The sequence below is a fragment of the Podarcis filfolensis genome, assembly GCF_964270895.1.
Source record: "Podarcis filfolensis genome assembly, chromosome: 1".
In the NCBI taxonomy this organism is placed as follows: domain Eukaryota; kingdom Metazoa; phylum Chordata; class Lepidosauria; order Squamata; family Lacertidae; genus Podarcis; species Podarcis filfolensis.
Genome location: NC_139604.1, coordinates 69702978 through 69721477, shown reverse-complemented (window position 1 = coordinate 69721477; position 18500 = coordinate 69702978). Strand labels below are relative to the sequence as shown.

Here is an 18500-nt window from a genome sequence, read left to right as displayed (position 1 = left end):
ACTTCACTCAAGGTAGTTCCTACACAGATAAAACAACAACGACACAGAAGTGTTAAGTGAACCCATGTTCACCATTATTTGTGAAAAATATGACAAAACTGACATGATAAAGACTTTTTTTTTGCATTTCCCCCTACACAGAGATTTATTATTCAAGACTGGATTGGTGCAATGCAGTCCCTTGAGCATGAACCAGAAACTGCTGTTAACAACCATGCTGATAAATATGGCATATTCTACTGCTAATCCTGCACACAACGGAAAGGAACAACATCAAGTGACCTTGTCTTGTCATTGATATTTGTATCAGCATTCTGCCTCAGTCGGCAGAAGTAGGTTTTGTCTAGCCCTAACCGGTACATTTTAACAGTGCTCTTTGTGAACATACCATTATTGAAAGAATGTAGCATGATCAGAAAATAAGGTAAGGCAAGCCCTGCTGGTTCAGACCCAAAGGCCCGCCTAGTCCAAAATCTCGTTCTTACAGTGGTCAATCAAATGCCTATGGGAAGCCCACAAGCAGAACCTGAGTGCCATAGAGCTCTCACCACTTGAAATCCCAACAGATGGTACTCAGAATCATATGGTTCTGGTTGGGGGGGAGCCCTGGTTGTTGGAGGGAGGGCTATCACTTGAGCTCTGCTTGGTCATGTTGCTGCTACTTACTGGGTGGTAGAGGAAGAAGGGTGAGATAGCAGCATGACTGGTACAGCACACAAGTGCACCAGCAGAACAAATCCAGCACTCCACTGATCTCACTGCTGAATCCGCCCCCCCCCCCCCACTTCCTGGCAACCAGGGTGTCAGGTGAGCGCTGCTGCTGCTACCTCCCCTAAAATTATCTGCTTCTGTATGAAGTAGTGGTTTATTTTGCCTGTTCTGAATCTTCCAACATTCAGCATCCAACAATCTATTCTCCCTATCCACTTTCTCCAAACATGAACAATTCTACACACACACCTAACTTTACCCTAAAAAGCCCCGAATGTTGCCACCTTTCTTCAGGGTGGTGATGCGCCAATTTCAGTTCTCACAAATAGAAAGGATGGATAAAAAGACTACCAAACCGAAGTCCTAATGTGCATCTGAAGGACACTATGGCAGTAAAACTTGTTATGTTATTCATGTCCCCATGCCTATAGCCAGAGTCAGGGATCCCATTCCAATGCAACACCATTCTCTCTGCTTAAGAATGGCAACACCGAAGTCGAGTGGGGAGATAAGGAACCAGGGGGCAGAAGATCAAGCAAACAGGCTGCTTAAATGAAGCTTTCAGCTTTACTCCATTAGATAAAGTGGTTGTAGATTAAGAGAACAATTTTATTATAAACAGATTTACTCCAAGAGTTGAAAAGGCCATGCCCCATGTATCTGGCTTTAACTCTCTCATTTGTTTCTTACAGGAAACTTCGCTTTGATAAGATTACACTAGAAATGGTGTGGGAGGGGTGAGAGGTGTAGTCCTATTTGCCAGAACACACAACTATCTGATTGTGGCCTGAATCAGTACTTGCAGCAGAACGTCCCACCTGCTTCCATTGCATTCCATGAAACTTAACTGGTTATATATAGGAAGCGGGGAACCTCAGGTGTGGGGCCAGAATGTGGCCTTCCCGATCGCTCCCCCTTTTCCTAGACCACACCAGCACCTGCTCCAGACCACTCTTCAGAGCCTTAGCCTTAAGGCTTGAATGAGTCCTTGAACTCCGACAATGCCTTCTTGTGCTTCTCCAGATGGAGAGGGGTGTGTGCAGAGGTATAAGTAGAAGCCACTGGTGTTTACATGGCTAAAGTGCAACCTGCTGCACAAAAGCAGAAGCTGTATCTGTTGCTCTGCCCTGCCCGCTTTGGTCTCTAGCACAAACTGCCACCCTGGCACAAACCCCATGTTCTATAGGGTTGCTGCCTAAAGGTGGTTTCTGCACCACCACCAGCAAGAACGGTACATGTTTTCTTTGTCATAAACTTTATTCACAAAAAAGCATATTCATTTTCTAAAACCGCTATCAGTTAAAGCTGACTTTAGATACATGCGTGGATGGTGTTTTACCTGTAAATGATAATTTAAAGAACATGTGCTATGTTTAACGAAAACAGTATTTCTGCATTGTTTATCAAATATGTCTCCTCAAAAGTTTGTTTGTTATAACTCTTTAACAACATGAGGCTTGCAATGACAGGCATACAGAAACAAGCAACAGCACAATCCATCTCCATCACAGCTTTCTTGTATTTGTTTCATAGCTTCTGTGAGAATCCAGATACTAACAATTTCCACAATTATCAGTGAATTAAGTTTTGCTAATGTACCGTAGTTTTCCGTGTATAAGACAAGAGGTTTTTTTTACTAAAAAAGGATTAAAAACTTGGGGCATCTTATGTATGGGTTGTGGGTAGGGGTGACTGGTGATTGGTTGCAGCTGAGAGCTGCAGATTGTCATTGGCGATTGCAATGTGATTGGTGGCTGCGGCAAGGGCTGCTGAGGATTGGCTGTGGCGGTGGCAATTGTGGTTGCTATGTACTCCCACTGTTGGCGCTTGAGTAGACGCTTGTAGCAGACACAAATGATCGTTAGCGAGCGGTGCAATTGATTGCAACTGTCGGGTTAGCAATTTACTTTATCCTCCTCCCCCCCAAAAAAAGCTCAAAAACAACTTTGGGCCATTTTCTAAAATTGGAGTCCCCCAAAATAGGGGGCATCTTATACAAGGGGGCGTGTTATACACGGAAAAGTATGGTATGTTCTCTAAATAGTAACTGAAACTATGTTGACATTTCAACACTAATCCCATCTGAGTCGACCCACTGAAATCGGTGCACTTCGATATGTTGATTTCAGCGGATCTGCGCAGAGTATGATTGAGTTGGATGCTACCCACTGTAGACCCTATGTTTCTTGTTATGATCCCAGCTGCATGCGCACAGAGAGACTGCAGTGGAGCCCCAAAGAGCCTTCTTTTTCCTCCTCAAACTCAAGTGCATTCCCAGTTGCAGCCCTGGATTGAAAAGGAAGTGCTGGACAGCGAGGCAGGAAGTGTACCAGGAAGTGCATCCAGCATGCATACTCCAGGCAAGGAGGAAGATAGGCCCCAATTTATTGATGCCTTCTCATGTACTTCCTTCATGGTGAGAGATATGCATCCTGCAACTGCATAAGTTAAAGATTTCTTAGAATTTTTAACTCAGTATTTGCCATGGATGGAACATTACTTCAGTAAAGTTACTATTCAAAAACTAATGCAAGAAAGAAGACCTGTACGTCTGGGCTTTGCAATGAATGCCTATAGCTATGCTTTTATAAATTTGAATAAGTATTGTTTATAATTTGTTTCTTCATACAAGACACTTTTCCAGCGCAATTACCAAGTGACTCAGCCTGTAAGGGCAATAGGACACTTCCATAGCCTCTCTCATCGAGAGAACAATACTTTGCATCGTTAATTAGGGCTTAGCATCCCAGGCAAGCAAGCCTTGCAAGTCTTATTTTCATATATAAAAAAACAGGAATCAGATCAAACAGGTTAAGAAGCTTGCCCCTAGTGAGCTGGTAGAAAACAAGGAGAGAGAAGAGAAAGACACCTTTTCCCTCCACTGTGTTATTTCTTACCACACCAATTCCTTAATATATAAAACCCTGGAATAAATAGCCAACAAGTACTCATAATTGGAACAAGACGTTTTCTGCTCCCATGACTGTTTCTTAACTCTGACCTGAAGTGGCCATCTCTAATGGTGAGAACGTCATTCAAATTCCACTCTCAAATTGCTTCTTGGCTGCGATTATTGGCCTGGATGCCAATTGTAAAGATAGTTTACGTACTTTGCTGCACTAGCATGCAATGCAAGTATTCCGTATGTGGCTCTTGAGCACACCAACAGCTATGGCCCATGTGTTTCTGCTGGTACAAAGCACCTAAACAGGGTGAAAGTTAGAACTTAAAACCATTTTATCAGTCATACACACACACACACACACACACACACACACACACACACACAGAGTGAATCCTGGGAATTGTAGTCTTGTACAATTGTAACCTAAATTAACTGGGTGGTGGATCAGACTGTTAGTTACCAATGGTAAATTTAAGTTGGAATCTAAAGATAAGATTCCAACCTACCTGTGTCACTCAGGAGAGATATCCAGGATCCTTTGTTTTGCATTTTTCAAAACAATCTCTGTTTAAATACACACAATACATATAACAACATAATAAAGAACACTTCAAACACTGGCACTCCAAAGCCAGGGTAGATAGCAATGGGGTAGCATATCTAATTAAGCCCAACATGAGAGAACGAATTGAAGAGCCAATGAATTCAGAGAGACCCATTCGCACTGAATTTCACAAGTCAGTGATAGCATCACATTCTTGCAAAATATTTACAAGCCTGATGTTGAGCAAGCATTGTGACAGATTAAGTACTGCTGCAGATTATTGAGCAAACCTTCCTGCCATCAGTGCCAAGAGGAAAGATTGGTACAAAATACCATCAAATATCATCATTCATTCAAACAAACAAACAAAACAAAACAAAACAAAAAGGCCTCTCTTTAGAATTATCTCCACTTTACTATGAATCTTTCAAGGAGCCATGGAAGGAGGTGGGTTTGCCTATTTAAAAAGTCACCTACTCAAGCAGCTGTTGTTAACCTTATTCAGTAGGGAAAAAAGGCTGTCAGCAGATCTTATTTAAGTAACTGGCAGGCATAAAGGAAATACCACCTGCTGCAGATTTTGTTAAGGATCTTAATCTGTGCTTTTTTCACAATATATGGAATAATATTGGTAGGTATAGTCTGATAGTATTAACATGACACAAAATACTAACAATATTTTTTAAACGATGCAGCACTAGAACAATCAAGGGTTGCCATATTTCAAAAAGTAAAAAGTAATTTTTAACACGATTTCTGCTCAGCCTTCCACTATCCACCAAAAGACTCATTCAAAGGTATATTTGCAATGGAGATATCTACACAAACTCTGAAGTCAGGAGAACAGGAGTAGAGTCCAAAGTGCAAATTCTTAAGCAACTCAACCTGTGTGAGCTCCTGTAAGAAATTACCTGATCCACACTGCATAGATGAAGGTGCAGACCAGAACTTAACTATCCACCAACTTTTGTACTTACAGGAACATTGTGGTGGTTTATTGGCAACTTAACGATAAGGAAAATGAAAATTTAAATACACATTTTAAAATACTACTTTAAGAGGGGTTTTTTAAAGTACAGATTAATTGAGAAACAAACGAATTGTGGGTAAAATGTGAATGCGACAGACCAGAAGATAGGTGAAAAAACAAAACAATATGTGGCTGGAGTATGTACACCTCTTAAAGGGGCAGAAAGCCATCCACAAATCCCCACACTCGTAGTGCAGTGAAGACAAATCCAAGAGGAACTCAGATGGACTTGAAGAATCAATCTACACGCGCTCCCCGCCCCCAACTGCATATGCACACACCTCCTTAAATAGACACACAATTTCACACTATGCAGGGCACACACATGGTCAAGTAGCATGCTGATAGGAAGACTAGCACACAAATGCATCAACAAGTGCCATCAGAAATGCTGATCACATTCCTTTAAAGTTCAGTTTCTCGAAGCTTGCAAGCCACTATTCCATCTTCAATGTATTATTAATTGATGGTGATTATATGGACTTTGCAGCATGTATTAACACAAGCCATTCTCCTTGGAGCAGCAGAAGAGTTACACTGCCCATTCTCCTTGCCATGTTTTGCTTACATTTTTATTATAGGGATGTCCCACTTCTGTGGCTTAGTATACTATTAAAGCTCTCCTTCTTCACCCATAACAGGGAACAAACAGCATGCTTGCAACTGTCTGTAAACAATCTCCGACTTCCCGTCCACACCCAGCCGGCTTCTATCTACATTCCTCATCTACCGCACCTCATTTTTCCCTTTAGGTTCTAAAACCTCTCTTCCGATGACCTGTCACTTTTAGGACACTAAGAAATGTGCCACTAACACTTCAGGACGTCTTCGGTCACATAAGGATTTGGGAGTTGCATAACACAACTTAATTGCCACATGACCCCCAAGTTTAGCATTTTTTCCCTCCATGTATATGCTTCACATAAACACACACCCCGCCAATCAAAAAACTTCCACCACCTGACACAGTGGCCTGCAGTCTTCCAAGACTTATGCCATATCAGATCTGGTGGGTTGCAATGCTATACTTACCTGGGAGTAAGTACTACTGAGCTCAATAGGGTTTACTTATGAGAAAACAATGTACACAGGCTCCCCCAATCCACCCAAACCTCTAAGACAAATACGAGGAACCATCTGTTTTGCGACACTGCCTGCTCTCTTTAAACTCTAACCAGCCTCTTCAGTAACTGAAAGGAAGAAAAACGCTACAATTAAATGCTCTGATCAACTTATAAAAACTTGTCTTTTTAATATATTTCGAAAAACCTCGGGATCTTCCCCTAGTTTTAAAACCAAGTCTAAGCAGCGCTGGCTATAGCAGAGCGTGTGTCTCGACAGCCACCTGTTCTTAAGCCCGAAGAGCTGAATTGAAAGAGACCCTAAAAGGTGCCGGAGTGCAAAATAGTTCACATCTGAGTAACACAGCGAGAAAGAACGAACACCCACACAAGCAGGATTTTCGTTTATTTCCGCCTCTGCCAGGGATGTGGCTTTGGGGTTGCCTATACCACGTCCTGTTTCTTCCTTTTTTTCAACGCGCCACATTTTCATCTGTTTGACGAGCGGTTCTCTGTTTCCCCCCCTCTCCCGCCCTTTCTTTTTAAAGAAACAAGGACTGTACGCTCGGATCCCTTTCTCCCCAGCCGGAGGCTTCCCGGGGCTCCTCGAGGCAACGGCGTTGAGATCAGATCCGCACTCCGGGTGAATTATTTAGCGCTGCTCCCGGGCGCCTGAGTCCTGAACCAAACGCCACCTGCTCCGCCGCGGCCAAGGGCAGGCGAGATAGAATTGCCCAGGGAAGCCAGGGCTGAGCCGGCGGCTCCGGACAGGGCGCAGCCGCGGGAACCGGGACGCCTCCGGTCGGGAAGCGCGCCCGGACCTCCTTACGCAAGAACCCAAGCGCCAAACGCGCGCGCGCGCCCTCCGGTGACTTACCGAGAGCCCCCGCTCAGCATGTTCCCTCAGAGGCAGGAGAAGCCGGCGGCGCTCCGGCTTCTTTCCCGGGGGGCTCTGCTGGGAGCCACGCACATGCCTTCCCCTCCTTGCGCGCGCGCGCGACTTTGCGCGAGGCGATACGCGCGGCACTGGCTGCCGGGACTGTCTCGCTCGCCAGAGCCCAGAGCGCTGGGGCTGGGCGTGGCTCCAGGCGAGCTCTCTCGCTCTCTCTCGGCCAATCCGAAGGCGGCCTGAGGGAGTCCTGTCAGCGCGAGCTCGCACGTGGGAGCAAAGCAGGGAGAGCTGAGGCGGCTTCCTTTTTTATTGCTCTCTCTCTCTCTCTCTCTCTCTCTCTCTCTCGAGGAGGGCTTGAGACTTCTCTCAGTATTCGCCGGAAGGAGGGCTTGGACTGGTGGAAGAGCGCAACCCTAAGCCTGTGAAAGGCAGAAAATAGAAGAGGCTCCCTTACACCGAGTTAGGCCATTGGGCCATCTGGCCCATGTAATTTTTCCGGGCCAGCGCCGCCCTCTCGGTTCCATGAACTCATCTCCAGTGCCCCCCTTACTCTGCTGCACTCGATCCAAAGCATCATTTGGAACAGCGGTTTGCACGACTCACTAAGTCTTCATTAATTGCGCACTTCATTAATTGCGCAACTGATTAACTTGATCCAGCGATACCAGCTTTTCAAAGTCTGGTACTGTATTCATTTACACCTACCCTGCTGCCTCCTTGCCTCTTACCGCCCTCCAGGGGGCGCTACTCTCCACTTTGGGAACCAGGGATCTAGCTGACTTGTCTTTCCGGTTCTAGGCAGGGATCTTTCCCAGGAGAACCTGGAGATGCCATGGATTGGACCTGAGTCGTTCTGTATGCAAGATACTGTATGTGTTGTGTCACTGAACTATGTGGTCCCTCTCTTAGGGATTGAGTGTATTGGGGCCACTTTATGCCATAGCTGTCAACGTTTCCCTTTTTTTAAGGGAAATTCCCTTATTCCAAATAGGATTCCTCGCAAGAAAAGGGAAAAGTTGACAGCTATGCTTTATGCATCCAGAAAATGTTTTCATGGATTGTAGAACTTCAGCCTACAGACCAGTGATTGAATTTTTCAGCTTCTCCATAAATCAACATATCAGGGGCTGAACTCCTGACAAGCTAGTTTTCTATACATACCAACCTCAAGGTTCAGACCAGGCATGCCATCTTGAATAAAATATTGTGGGGGGCCAGGTAAGCCCCACCCTGGATAATTGATCACATGACTCAGTGTACACACACTATCTGAATGGGAATGCATATCAACTTTGTGGAGGCCCAGCCCCTTCAAATATTTTATTGTGGGGGCCGAAACCCCCACGGCCCCTAGTTGTTTGCTCTTATGTTTTAGACATAATCTCCCACCTGTAGCCTGAAGTGGTACAGTCCAGGAAAAGCTTTGTTACTTGATTCTGCTAAATGTATAAACTGGCTCAGCTGCATCCACACCATGCATTTAAAAGCATATTGAAAGCATATGACTTTGTTAAGGATGCTGAGAATTGTAGTGTACCCTTTAGGGGGTAAACCACAGTGCCCAGGATTCTTGTGGGGAAGTGGTGTGCTTTAAATGTAGGGAGTGCATAGATCCCTGCTAACTAATAAATGTGGTTAGGAGCTGCAATTGTGCAGCCTAACTCAATGCATTTTTATTCTGGAGGAAACCTCACTGAATGCAATGGGTTTGTTCCCAAGGAGGTGTGCATAAGACCATAGTCTTAAATGGGAATCATTTATCTGTAACCATATCTGGGCACTAGCACTTTAGGTTTGGATCAAAGATGATATACATGTCCCACTGTATGCCATTATTAAACAGACATTCTGGAAGATGGGCTTTTGCCGAAAGTAACTCAGAAAGTAAGCCCAAACAGGAACTCTTTGGGAATTCTAAGGAGGCATGTACACAATTATGGTGTAAGTCTAATTCCACAGATGTTCCATCAAAGTCTAAAAGGGTACTTAGGGAGTAGAAGGTCTATCAGCCATATATAAATTCATTTAAATATATGTGTATTTACAATTGCAGCTTGAAAAACATTAAGGCAAAGCTAGCTTGCTTACCACACGGCAAATAATCATAAGTGTAATCCATCATAATTAACTTCCACTAACATTCACTTTGCTGGGACATGGATAGTAGAGTTGAAATGAAAGTGGGGCGGGGGGGGGGAATCTATTCGAATTTGAAATAGCATTGCTTGAATGGCCCAAAAAACTTTGTGACAGAAATCAATCCAACTTATATAATCATACTGAGAAAACAAGGGTCACAACAAACCTTTGTTCAGCATTAGTGTTGTTCTCGTGTTGCAGTGAAATGTATTTATTAGGTGTACCCTGCACTAGTTACAATGACATCTCCAATCTCTATGTTCTTGATTTGGAGTTCTTGCTTTTTGTAAGTCACATGAAATTTAAGGACATTGTTTCCGCTTAGTAATGTTAACTAGTCTCTGAAACAAAGTTGTTTACTGTGATCATCCATATCTTGCTTTCATTGTGGACAGTGCTGAGAAACAGGTGATAAAATTATCCAGCTATTTGTGGAATGTTTCATATTATCTCTTCCTAGAAATAGATTAGAAGCATTCGTATTCAATATCACTTCCAGACAGAAATAACCAATTGTGTGCACAGGAATCAAGGTCACTTTTGCAAGATAAGTTGTATTTAACAAATCACCGTCTCTTATATTCATTTTATTCTGAAATATTACAAAGTTGAATCCAAAACAAGCCATAGAGGCACGTAAGTTCCCTGCAAACTAGAAAATCAAACCAAAGCCAGGACCATATAACACCGGTTCTGAGAGATCTGCATTGCCTCCCAGTACGTTTCCGAGCACAATTCAAAGTGTTGGTGCTGACCTTTAAAGCCCTAAACGGCCTCGGTCCTGTATACCTGAAGGAGCGTCTCCACTCCCATTGTTCAGCCCGGACACTGAGATCCAGCGCCGAGGGCCTTCTGGCGGTTCCCTCATTGCGAGAAGTAAGGTTACAGGGAACCAGACAGAGGGCTTTCTCGGTAGTGGCGCCCACCCTGTGGAACACCCTTCAGATGTGAAGGAAATAAGTAGCTATCCTATCTTTAAAAGACATCTGAAGGCAGCCCTGTTCAGGGAAGTTTTTAATATTTAACGCTGTATTGTTTTTAATACTTGATTGGGAGCCGCCCAGAGTGGCTGGGGAAACTCAGCCAGATGGGCGGGGTATAAATAATAAATTATTATTATTATTATTATTATTATTATTATTATTATTATTATTATATAACTTTATTAGTTTGTATCACTCTTAGTGTGCTGTTGATTTTAAATGTTGCATTCTGAGGAAGGAGTGCAAAGAAGGAAGTTGTTTTTGGGATGGCAGCAAGGAAGAATGGTGAAGGGGGCAGGAGACTTAGGTATGGTTACAAGAAGGAGAGCTGGAGGCACAAAGGTCCAAGGTAGGAGCATGATGAGAAATAATAGCAGAGATATAAGGTGGGCCATTGAACCCTTCAAAGCTGGACAGGGCAAATAAGCTGGGCAGAAAAGAGGGATGTGGCCATTTGAGAAGTGGTATTGTGTCACCTGGTCCAATTGGCAATAGATGAATTATTATAACAGCAGAGTTTCAGACAGAGGTGAGAGGCTTGAGAGAAGTGGAGGCAGAAGAATGTTGCAGAAACCAAGGCATCCAGAACTGTACTGTTGCTTTAGCCAAGGAACTGGAGAGAAGGTGGCACAGTTTAGAAATCTTATACAGGGAAAAGTGAAATGACAGTACCCATGACAGTATATACAGTGAGAATTGCACAGGGTCCAGAGAAGAACTTTGAACTGAACCAACTGGGAGGGAGAAGTCTGGGGAGGTTGGGGTGTGTGGTTTCCTGTATTTGAATGACTAAGCTGCTAAATAACAAGACAGTGTGTTGAGATAAGAGCCGTAGAAGCCTAAGGGATAGATGGGATCAAGGAGGAGAAGGTAACTGTAAGAAAGGTACCAGAAAGGTGGATGAGAATGAAGTGAGATCAATAAACAATTTAGTAAGGGCAGTTTCAGTGGAACATCAGATTGATGGCAATCAGGACTCAGCAGAGGAGTTAGGAAAGAGTAAATCAAGGCAATGTAAGTAAACAGCACATTTCAGAAGCTTGTTGTCCCAGTTTACTGGTAGTATTTGAATCTATGTACAGTTCCTCTACCCGCCTCTTGCTATTGAGGCCTTCCAGTTGCTGTTACACTTTGGCTGATGGACATGGCCTTCCCAAGTTTGTGTGTGTCCCTATAGCTAGGGATAGCCAATGTGCTGCTCTCCAGATGTTGGAGTGCAACTCCCACCATCCCTCCCATTGTCCACACTGGCCAGATTACCTCTGCTGGTTGCCTCTGCTGTAGCTTTTGGTTCTGATATGCTATGTTATCCTACCTCCTGATTTGCTTTTGGGTTCTGACTTCAGTTCTGTCCTTCAACTCTGACCCCCTTATGTTACAGTAGGCTCCTGTTTCATATCAGATTATTAACTTGAGCTCAGCCCTGATAGACAACATGATGGGTATTTCTTCAAGAGATACAGAAAAGGAAATAAAGATTTAAACAAAAAATAATAAATTTCCTGAACAAGTCTGATTTATAAGGATTTGGGTCCATGGGAAGTTTCTGCTGACTTCCCTATAAACTTCTGTCCCAGCTCCAAAAGAACTCAGAGTTTGGACTGTGAAACTATCCCAGCTAGTTAAGTAGCCTGTCTAAAAACAATGACTTTCAACAAGACTCTTGAGGGCCTCCTGCAACACCTACCCACAAAGATTGTACTGCAAAATAGGGGAGGGAGCGGCAAGACAAGAAAGAGCTTACAGAGCCTGAAGTACTTCTTTAATGGCCTGGTTAAGCCTCTATTTAGAGAAGTGATAGCTAATAGTTTCCCACATCAACCAGGAAATAGCTGGACATTCCTCTGGAAAGTGAGAACCATTTTGGCTAAAGGGTATGCCTCCTCCCACCACCAGGGGTGCTGTTACCTAGGTGTCTGTGAAAGAAACAAAGGGGGAAACTGCCATTTTGCATCAAAGACAGGTGAGAGTGTGAGAGAGAGCACTAAGACTAGGTTCTGTAAGTATCTTAAGGCACTGAACATCTCCAAGGAGATCTGGTGTGCAGGCAGTGGACTTGGCTCTTGACAGGGCCAGCGCGTTCCTTTTCACCACTCGAGGCAAAATGGGAAAGTACTTTCCTGCCCTGCTGCTGCTGCAGCATCACCACCCCACCACCACTGGTGGAGAAGTAGTACTGGCATTAGCTGATTTCCAGCAAGATCTTGTGCACTCTGTGAGATCGCATGAGATTTTGGTGAGATCTCAATCTCACCAGAAACTGGCGCCAATGCCAGCACGGTTTCTCTGCCAGAAGCACAGGCAGTAGGGTGGGCAAGGTGCCCTCAGAGTGCTGCCTTGGGGGCTTCTGCCACCCGGGGTGACTGCTTCACCCTGCCTCATGGGTGGGCCAGGCCAAGCTGTTGGTCCAATTAATCTGTGCTTCTACTTGTGCTCAACTGTATATTTGAAATTCATGCAAATAAAGTATTACACACAATCAGTGATACCCTTCAAAAGAAAAACCTGGGTAAGGGCTGCTGCAGCCCTGGAATTTCTCACCCGCCTGGCAAAAGTAAGGTGAATATGACAATTTACATAAAATTTCAAAGTAGATGGGCTCAGAAAATCAGCTAACAGCAGGTGACTTATAAGCCTGGGCAGTATACCAATATCACTTGTTGATGAGTGGTAAAAACTTTCCACGTGACCAAGTTGCCCCCCGGCTGCATATTCTCTGAAAGGAAATGATAAGTAAGTAACATCAATTTAGCATCCTAAAGTAATCCTTCTCTTTCTTACCTGTCAGGGCTATAAAAGAACTTGAAATACAGGCTGTTGCTTGCAAGAATAAACATTTTTAAAACTGCCCTATGTTCTGACTTAGATCTTTCACAGAGTTTGTAATAGTTGAGCTTATGATTATCTGATTGTTTTGTGAGAACAGCGGAAACAATGTTACGTATATCATGTAGCTGTTAATAGGCTAAGATAGCTGAACATTGGTCTCCGCAGAGGCAAGCTGCATTACAAGACTCTGAAAATTTGTCAACAAAGTGCCTCACATCTCTCTATAATTCTTGTGCTTACTGTCTCAGATTTCAGTAACCAATGAACTAGGATCCCATTCCGTAAGAGTTGTCCAGCAAAAGGGGAACCCAAGATATTCTGAGCTTGCCAGAATGGTCATAAGAGTGGGCTATGTGGAAAACCCAAAAGTGCAACAAGTGAGTTTGGGTTTGGGTTTGTTTTTGCAACAGCTGAAAATTAAGCTGTCAGGCAACTGCTGCATTCCCAGATGAAACCCTAGAGTAGGAACTTAGTATATTAGTCGGCTGAATTATCACTGTATTATTTACACTCCTGGAATCTATTAAAAGTGCCCTTCAGGGTTATTTCAAACTTAGCTCGATGCCTGACCTGTTAAACTTCATACTCTTAACGACCTGAACTTAACTCCTTACCTCATGTGTAGCTTATCCCATACTTAGGATAATATTTTAGTCTATTATGACAATATTATAGCTGAAACAGTTGCAAACAGAACATTGCTCAAACCATGTTTTCAGTGTGAAGCTCTTTAAAGCGTTCTTGAAAGTTCTTGAAAACTTGGAAGTGAGTCTTATTGAAATCAATCTAAGTAAATACCATTAGGATTGGGCAGTTAGCCTTCTTTGGGGCTGAAAAGGGCACAGCATTATGTGGAAAGCAGGTGGATCCACCCTCCTCAGTCTCCAATTCTGTATCATTCAAAGGTAGATGCCTCAGTGTGACTACAGCTGCTGACTGCTAGGGATGAGAGAGAAACTGAAATTAGTTTGCATTTAATTCACACGTCCCTAAAATAAAATAAATTATACAAACTGAAACACTTTGCTGAATCTTGCAGTGTAGTTCTTCAATCATGTTATGCATATATTAGTGAAAATAACATAAAGGACACATTCCAGCCAGGCAAAAACACCCAGGGTGGGAAGCAGAGGCAGTGAGGGGTGTGGCCTGAGGAGAATTCTGAGGGTGAGATACAGAGGCCTGACAGGCTGGGACTGAGGTTCCCTGGCCCTGCCATCAAGGGATGAGGCTGGATTCGGCCAACAAGTCCTGCTCAGAGAAAGTCCTGCCCTGCTAGCATAACAGGGTTTCACCCGTCTCCTCCCCCTGAATTGGCTCTGGGGAGAGTCAGGAGAACCTCCAGAACAGCCCCACAGGGGGAGGAGGGAGGGGAGACTGTCCCATCTAGGAAGCCCAAATGCTTGTGCTGATGGAACGATTGCCATAGCACACTGCTGAATTCCTTCCATGGACTTTCTTTCTCAGCTAATAAATAGCAGCCGAGTTGTAAGTTAGGTATGCTGCCTGCATCAACTGTGCCACGTCCCCCCAATTTGCAGCTACATGAATAAGATTAGATTAATCATTGAGATTGAGCTGCATGAATAATCTTAGATTAATCACTGAGACTGCCAGTGAGTCACAGAAAGATTGGTGGGGGGTCAGGAATTAAAAATGATGAAAATTCATCCACACTCATGCCTTATCAAGGTGGGGGCCACTTCAGCATGGCCCAATCCCATGTCACAGGCGTAAACGGGATACCTGGGACAGTTAGGTGGTCCTTTCCCAGGTAATCAGATCCAACACCTTCCTTCCAGTGGGATACAGTGTCTATGAGAAAAACTCCTTATGATATACTCTGCTGATGTGTGAGCTCTTGAGCAAATGACCTCAATATACAGGGCATTTTTTTCTGGAGTGTCACCATAGACCTGAAAGAGAGACAAAACCCCTTCTTTTAATGTTTTAAGTGTAACTGCTGCCAGTGTTTGTATTTTAGATTGCAGCTTCTGGTAGTTTGATATTTGTTCTCTTACCTTTTTTTATTGGTATTGTTTTTCTTATACTGTGAAGCTGTGCTGAGTGCCCTATGGGTAGAGAACTAGGGCAGAAATTGTTTTACATGTGGTCATGGCTATATCATACAGATACCCCACAACCCTAGAGCACACTGATCATGTTGCAAGGTGTGCATGTGAAGGAGGACTCAGGATCTCTGCAAAAAAGTAAGTCCCACAGTGAACTCAGTGGGACTTGCTTGTGAGTGACATGTATAGGATTACTTTTAATCAACCCCTTTCAGTATTTCTAACCAAGGTTCTTTTATCTTACAATTTTTTCTTTTCATTTCAACTTCCTTACTTAATCCATTATTAAACAAGGGTGAGCTTCGGCTTCGTGATTTCTAGAGCTACTAGATACTAAAAGAGTTGGAATTCATCCAGTTTATAGTAATAACATGAGCCAACATGTACGTTTCATTGTGAACATAAACAGATAATGTTTAAGTAGATGCATAAACCCAGCCATTTGGAAAGGACAATTCTGTTTATTTGATAGCCACAACAACCAGCATATTGTGAGGGGATTTTTGCGCGCGGGGGGCAGGGGGATTAGGCTGCATGCCTAAATCCTTTTCTAATTGCTGGATCCAGCTAGGATTCAATTGCTGAAATAGCTAGGCCAGCTTCTTGGTGAGGTAGTGCTCCCCTAAAGTATGGGTAGTGAAGGTAACAAAGGAAATGGCTCCATGTCAGACGGCAAATGGGTGCGCCCCTGCTCTCTCAACTAGCTGTTAGTTAGAAGGACAAAGGCGTGTGTTGGGTGTGTTGATTCTTGAGCCTCTCCATTGTAGGCTCGGGTTGTAGGGAACTGAACCCTGGGTAAGTGCCTGAAACCCCTGGCATCTTACAACAATATTTATCTTTTAAAAATGGCCTGATTTACACGTAACACCGAGACAGACCTATGGCTTGGCATGAGTCCTCATGGAGTGGCCAGCCTCGTCTAACCCTTGTGCTTGAATTGCAAACGGGATGGTACTGGATTTATCTATATCAGGCGTCAGCAACCTTTTTCAGCCATAGGCTGGTCCACCATCCCTCAAACCATGTGGTGGGCCGGACTATATTTTGAAGGGGAAAAAATGAACGAATTTCTATGTCCCACAAATAACCCAGAGATGCATTCTAAATAAAAGCACACATTCTACTCATGTAAAAACATGCTGATTCCTGGACCGTCCGTGGGCCTGACTGAGAAGGTGATTGGGCCGCATCCAGCCCCTGGGCCTTAGGTTGCCTACCCCTGATCTATATAGATAAATTCCCCAACATTCAACAAATAATCCTCAAACAAAGGAACTAATCCCTGCAAGCTCCAATGAATAAAAACAATTTTGAGTTTTGAGTTTTGAGAGCTGCAATTTCAATTTCAAAGCTAAAATTGTTTTTCTAAGTGTTACAAAAATACCCATTTAGATTTGAAGCACTCTTTTAAATCCATGTGTATTAATGTCTCAGGCTGCCAGATTAAATTAGGGACAACATGGGCTGGGGAACTGTGGTGCCTTTCCAGTTGGGACTTGCATTTTGTACAGCGGTGGTGTGAGGAAACAAGGGAAAATATATTTCCAAATATGGGATATCTGGCCATCCAAGCTGTCCTCAGCAAGTGATGTTATATCACCATGGAAATGTGTCAAGTCTTTGTGTGCTTTGGAAGAAAAAGACAAAAAAAAATTTGGCATACCTTTTTGGGTGGAGTATGCCGTCTACTCCAATATTGTTATTTGGGGGAAGGGGGGGCATACTTAAACAAGGTTACAGATTGAGTTACCAAAAAAACACCACCCCATCTTATTTATTTTTTTAGGACTATTACCAGTCCCATCCAAAGTTTTCTGATTACATTTTATTACAGATTCACATATACAGAAGATGAGTCAAATGTTTGCCACAGGCTAGTCCCCCCCCCCCCCTGTTATTTTTGAAGAAATATAAATACAATTTTCTTTTCTGCTGGTTACCTGCTGTGTTGTTTATTTTGTTGTTTTTAGTTCATTGTATGATGGTTATTTTTTAAATTAAGTTGTGGCCAGACACATCAATCAACTCATTTAATATATTGTGGCTCAGCTCTCACACCTAAGAGAGATTTCAGAACTGTGCTGAAATATTCAAGATTGGAGCCCTGGCTCAAAGGAAGCCTTTCCACATTTGCAGGACAGTCATCCTATTGAGACTCTTGCTTTAGTAGTAGATAAGTGGAGGGCTAGGGACACGGGTGGTGCTGTGGGTTAAACCACAGAGCCTAGGACTTGCCGATCAGAAGGTCGGCGATTTGAATCCCTGCGACTGGATGAGCTCCCGTTGCTCGGTCCCTGCTCCTGCCAGCCTAGCAGTTCGAAAGCACCTCAAAGTGCAAGTAGATAAATAGGTGCCGCTCCGGCGGGAAGGTAAATGGCATTTCCGTGCGCTGCTGTGGTTCGCCAGAAGCGGCTTAGTCATGCTGGCCACATGACCCGGAAGCTGCATGCCGGCTCCCGTGGCCAATAAAGCGAGATGAGCACCACAACCCCAGAGTCAGCCACGACTGGACCGAATGGTCAGGGGTCCCTTTACCTTTAAGTGGAGGGCTAACTGTGTCTCCATTTTCTCACAGCCCCATAAGATTGTGCCACTTGCAGGGAGCAAAAGGCATTGACAAATATTCATAATCTACAAAGGCCAAGGCATGCCTGTCAACCTGTTGCCAGTACCTTACCTGGACCAGTTGGATGTGTGATCACTAGCAATGAAGGTCAGAGCTCATGTACCTTAAATCATTTTCTAGAAGAGAGGATTTTCACAAGTGCAGCTTTCCTCGTTGCTCTGAATGTGCTTAACTCTTTCTGTCAAAGGCACAGAGTCCATGTCTTCCTTTGTACAATTGTCTCACCCTAGCAATGATCAACAGGAGGAAGTAAGGCTTGCTTATATAATGGAATTAAGTGGCACCAGATAATATTATAATTCTGAAGGGTCCTGGTAGGAATGATACTGCCCATGTACACGGTAAACAAAAATTAGCATCTGTGAGCCAATTTATAATACATTGCATATTACTTCAAGAGGATCTTGGGTAACCAAAAAAAGGATGGGCTTCAAAAATATCTTCCTGGAATTCTTTAACAGAAGCTCAGGGGGCAGGGGAAGAGATCAGCTGCCAAAATAAATTGCTCTTAAAATCAAGCATTTATTACTGTGTTCCTGGAAGTTAATATGGCTATCTTAATGAGCTGAAAGGAAAGCTTCCTTCTATTTTCTTCTCAGAGAAATTCTGGTCTCTCTTTCCCAGTCATGACCTATTTTTTTGCAAGAGTTCTTGCCAATAGGCTGTAAAATGTGTTGTCCCGAAAGAAAACCATTATCAAAACATGCA

The 18500-nt window shown here is 43.6% G+C and overlaps 1 protein-coding gene and 1 long non-coding RNA gene across 22 annotated transcripts in view; both read right to left on the bottom strand.

Moving 5' to 3' along the window:
* MICAL2 (microtubule associated monooxygenase, calponin and LIM domain containing 2) overlaps nt 1–7423 on the bottom strand; it is a 141452-nt gene extending 134029 nt beyond the window's left edge. For all 21 annotated transcript variants that reach the window (XR_014543683.1, XR_014543684.1, XR_014543685.1 and 18 more), the window contains exon 1: nt 7129–7423. The gene's annotated coding sequence lies outside the window, so the exon portion shown is untranslated. The remainder of the gene's footprint in view (nt 1–7128) is intronic.
* Nucleotides 7424–12605: 5182 nt separating this feature from the next.
* Nucleotides 12606–18118, bottom strand: LOC310748868. The gene is made up of 3 exons (XR_014541394.1): nt 17844–18118; nt 14841–15010; nt 12606–14033 (listed from the first exon to the last, which is right to left on the bottom strand). It is a non-coding gene; the product is annotated as an uncharacterized lncRNA (long non-coding RNA).
* Nucleotides 18119–18500: the final 382 nt, after the last annotated feature.